Genomic DNA, 5,161 nt, shown 5'->3' with positions numbered 1-5,161 from the left:
GAACTAGAGTAAGCGGGGTAGATCGAGTCTGCGTGTATTGGCTCCTCGCATGTGTTTGAATTATTTAACTGTGTACTTAATTCCATGCGAGCATGCTTTATTATTAAGAGTTATTGAATTACATGGTTTTGTGATTTAATTTATAAAGCATGATCTACTTGAGATATAACTGTTTCTGTTATCGACTGGTATCCGGTATTCCAAGCGGTTGTAAGGGCACTGATTGTAGCGATTGAGATATCTCGTGTCCTAACCTTTGATTATCAGATGGGTCCTCGTCGAGTGATAAACAGAAACACACCGCCAATTATTCCTACGATTGAGCAAGCTAGCACTGAAGTTGATCAGTTGGATGCTTCAGCGACTTCTATGGAAACCTTGCTGAAGAGGTTTCAGTCGTTCAATCCGCCGTTGTTGATGGGTTTAGAAAATCCAGTTGACTGTGAGAGTTGGTTGGATGATATGGATCAGTTGTTTGATTCCATTGACTACACCGATGACCGCCGAATCAGGTTAGTAATTCATCAGCTGCGTGGTGGTGCTAAGAGCTGGTGGATCATGACAAAGAAAGAATTTGAGAGTAGAGGTACGGAAGTTACTTGGACTCTTTTTAAATCTGAGTTTTATAAGCGGTTTTTCCCTATCTCGTATCGCAAAGATAAGGGAGCAGAGTTTTCCAACCTGAGGCAAGGGAATCTGAACATTGAAGAGTACGTGGCTAAGTTTGATAGTCTGTTGCATTTTGCACCGCTAATTGCCGGGGATGAAGAAGCTAAGGCAGATCAGTTCATCAATGGGTTGAACCCCGACGTCTTCACGTTGGTTAACACCAACAGGCCTAACAACTTTGCGGATTCCATGAATCACGCAAAGGGAGCAGAAGCAGGCTTGTGGAGTCAAAGAGGTAATCAGGTGGCACCTAAGCAACAGAGGCAGTATCAGAACCAACCGTCTCAGTATCAGAATCAACCATCTCAGCATCAGAACCAGCAGCAGAGGTATGAAGGTGGTAGCAGTGGGGGAAACAGAAAGGTTCAGTACAAGGCAAGAGGTAAACAGTTCAAAAGGCAGGGGAGCAGTTTGTCTAGTTCCAGTGGTTCCTGACAGTTTGGTTCAGGACAGAGCTCTGGATCATCATCCTTGTACTGCAGCAAGTGTGGAGGAAGACACTCACCGGATCAGTGTGTGGGAGTCTTTGGCAATTGTAACACCTGTCAGCAACCGGGACACTTCTCTAAGGTGTGCCCACAGCGTAACAGAGATAGAGCTCAGAGTGGGAGTTCGTCTAGACCTGTAGCTCAGCCTGAGAGGCAGTCTTCTCCAGTGCACTCTTTCCAGCCTCAGTAGCAGAACAGACATGGAGGTAACTCTAGTGCGAACCAGCCCCCGAGACAGCAGGCACGAGTTTTTTCCTTGACAGAGGATCAGGCTCAGGCAGCACCTGATGATGTTATAGCAGGTAACTGTTTGATTTTTGGTCATTCTGCTCATGTTTTGATAGATACAGGTGCTTCCCATTCCTTTATCTCTGAGAAATTTTTGTTATTGCATGCTTTGCCTACTGACTTGTTGCCTACAGTAGTAGCTGTTACTTCACCTTTGGGTGGAGGAATTGTTTCTGTCAGATTAGTCAGGAACTGTGAACTGTGTTTTGAAGGAAATATGTTAGAATTCGACTGTATTGTACTTGGATTGTCAGATTTTGATTGTATATTCGGTATAGATGCTTTAACCAAGTACACGGCAACAGTCGATTGTTTTCTGAAAATTGTCAGGTTTAGACCTGAAATGGCAGACGAGTGGAAATTCTTTGGTAAGGGTTCTTGATCTAGAATTCCTTTGATTTCAGTGTTATCTATGACTCGTTTGTTACAGAGAGGTGCAGAAGGATTTTTGGTTTATGCGGTTGATGTACTGAAATCTAGCCCAGCTTTAGTAGATTTACCGGTGGTTAGAGAATTTGCTGATGTTTTCCCGGAAGATGTTCCTGGTTTGCCACCTTTTCGAGAAATCGAATTCAGCATTGACTTAGTGCCAGGTACTCAACCTATCTCCAAAGCTCCGTATCGTATGGCACTTATTGAATTGAGAGAGTTGAAGGAGCAGCTTGAGGATTTGATTGCCAAGGGATACATCAGACCTAGTGTATCGCCTTGGGGTGCTCCTGTGCTTTTTGTTCGGAAGAAAGATGGTTCTATGCGGCTCTGTATCGACTACCGCCAATTGAATCAGGCTACAGTTAAGAACATGTATCCTTTACCCCGAATAGATGACCTTTTTGATCAACTGCATGGTTCTTCTGTCTACTCTAAGATTGATCTGAGGTCAGGTTATCACCAGTTGAGAGTGCGAGAGGAAGACATTCCTAAGACCGCATTCAGAATGAGGTATGGTCACTTTGAGTTTATAGTCATGCCGTTCGGTTTGACTAACGCTCCAACTGTTTTTATGGGTTTGATGAACCGTATCTTTCAGCGTTATTTAGATGAGTTCGTCATTATCTTTATCGATGATATTCTTATCTACTTGAAGAACCGTACTGACCATGCAGAGCACTTGAGGACCATACTGCAGATTTTGCGAGTTGAGCAGTTGTTTGCCAAGCTGTCTAAGTGTGAATTCTGGTTAGATCGATTTGTCTTTCTCGGTCATATTATTTCTGAAGATGGGATTTCTGTCGATCCCAGCAAGATTGAAGCGGTTATGAATTGGCCTAGACTGACATTAGTACCTGAGATCCGAAGCTTCATGGGTTTAGCTGGTTATTATCGCCGATTCATCAAGGGTTTCTCGTCTATTGCCAAGCCTATTACCCAGCTGACTCAGAATAATGCGCCTTTTGTCTGGACTGCAGATTGTGAGGCTAGCTTTGTTGATCTGAAGAGGAGACTGACCAGTGCTCCGATTCTTTCTATTCCGAAGGGTACTGGAGGTTTCACAGTCTATTGTGATGCTTCTAACCGAGGCTTGGGTTGTGTTCTTATGCAGCATAAGCATGTGGTGGCGTATGCATCGAGGCAGCTGAAACCGCACGAGACTCGTTATCCAGTTCATGATCTTGAACTAGCTGCGATCGTCTTTGCTCTGAAGATCTGGCGTCACTATCTTTATGGTGAGTCTTTCGAGATCTTTTCTGACCATAAGAGCCTTAAGTACTTGTTTTCATAGGCAGAGCTGAATATGAGACAGAGAAGATGGTTAGATCTGTTGAAAGATTTTGACTGCGAAATCAAGTATTATCCGGGAAAGTCGAATGCAGTTGCAGATGCCTTGAGCCGAAAGCTATGTTCTTTATCTCTTTCTACTATTGGTGTTTCTCAGTTGATCGATGATTGTTGCACTTTTGGTTTAGAGTTTGAAACAGATAGGGAGACTATCAGAGTGTTTGCTATTAAAGCCGAGCCGGAGTTGTTTGTTGCAATCAGAGAAGCACAGAAGTCTGAGTCAAGCATTCAGGTTTCAGTAGAGAAAGTCATATCGGGACATCAGTCTGAATTCCAGGTTAGAGATGATGTTTTGTTGGTGAATAACCGTATTTTTGTGCCTGATATTCCGGAGTTGAGACATCGTATTCTCCGAGAGGCTCATTGCAGTCGGTTTAGTATTCATCCTGGAGGTCATAAGATGTAAAACGACCTGAAGAACCAGTTCTGGTGGAAGAGAATGAAGAGCGATGTGGCGAGGTTTGTATCTCGGTGTTTGAATTGTCAGCAGGTAAAAGCAGAGCGGAAGCGACCAGGAGGTCTGTTGCACAGTCTATCTGTTCCTGAATGGAAATGGGATCACATTTCCATGGATTTCGTCACGAAGTTACCACGATCCATTCGAGGATGCGATGCTATTTGGGTAGTGATCGACCGATTGACGAAATCTGCTTGTTTTATTCCGTACAGGATGACGTATCGTCATGATCAGATGGCTGAGTTGTATGTTAGCAATGTTGTGAGATTGCATGGTGTGCCGAAGTCGATCGTTTCAGACAGAGATCCTAGATTCACTTCGCACTTCTGGCATAGTCTTCAGGAGGCACTTGGTACTCGATTGCATCTGAGTATAGCTTATCATTCTCAGACAGATGGACAGTCAGAGTGGACTATCCAGACATTAGAGGATATGCTGCGAGCGGTAGTGCTAGACTTTGGCACTAGTTGGCAAGATTCTTTGCCTCTTGTTGAGTTTTCTTACAACAACAGCTTCCAAGCGAGTATCGGTATGGCGCCTTTTGAGGCATTGTATGGTAAGAAATGCCGATCTCCGCTGTTTTGGGATGATTTGTCCGAGTCACCAGATTTGGGGCCGGAAATGCTTCGAGATATGGCAGAGCAGGTTAAGATCATTCAGACCAAAATGAAGTCAGCTCAAGATAGACAGGCGAAGTATGCGAACGTCAGACGTAGACCTCTGAGTTTTGAGCAGGGAGACCGTGTATTCCTTAAGATTTCTCCTTTCAGAGGCACTGTCAGATTCGGTAAGAGAGGGAAGTTATCTCCGAGATTCATTGGTCCGTACGAGATTCTCGAGAAGATAGGCGATCTTGCCTACAGACTTGCACTTCCTCCGTCTTTATCTGGTATTCACGACGTTTTTCACGTCTCTATGCTGCGAAAGTATCAACCAGATATTTCTCATATCCTTCAGCCTGATGAAGCCGAGTTAGACGAGACTCTGAGCTATTTTGAACGACTGATTCAGATCCTTGATCGAAAAGAAAAGTAACTCAGAACCAAGTTGATTCCGTTGGTGAAAGTTCAGTGGATCCGTCACGGAGTCGAGGAGCGACTTGGGAGATAGAATCTGTCATGAGACAGCGATTTCCGGAGTTATTCGGATGACGTGAGTTCTTCTTACTGTCTTTAGTTCTTTATTCTATCTTATGAGTTGTGGTTCTTGTTGATTTCGAGGACGAAATATCTTCTTAGTGGGGGAGAATTGTAATGCCCCGTTTTTATCTTAAATGAGTTTATTTGAGTTAATCGGAGATTACAGGGTTCTCGAGCCAATTTAATTTTGATCAGGGTCCTTTTTGCAAATTTTGGAAATTTCAGGGACTAAAACGTAAATATTGTTTTTGATATATTATCTACACTTGGAATTGATTGGAAAAAGTCTTCATCTTCCTCTCCAAAACGATATCCACCATTAGAGATGCCTCAAACCCTCT

This window comes from Henckelia pumila, chromosome 1, assembly GCF_033568475.1.
Source record: "Henckelia pumila isolate YLH828 chromosome 1, ASM3356847v2, whole genome shotgun sequence".
NCBI lineage: Eukaryota > Viridiplantae > Streptophyta > Magnoliopsida > Lamiales > Gesneriaceae > Henckelia > Henckelia pumila.
The sequence above is the reverse complement of the archived record's forward strand: the minus strand, read 5'-3'. Positions refer to the sequence as shown.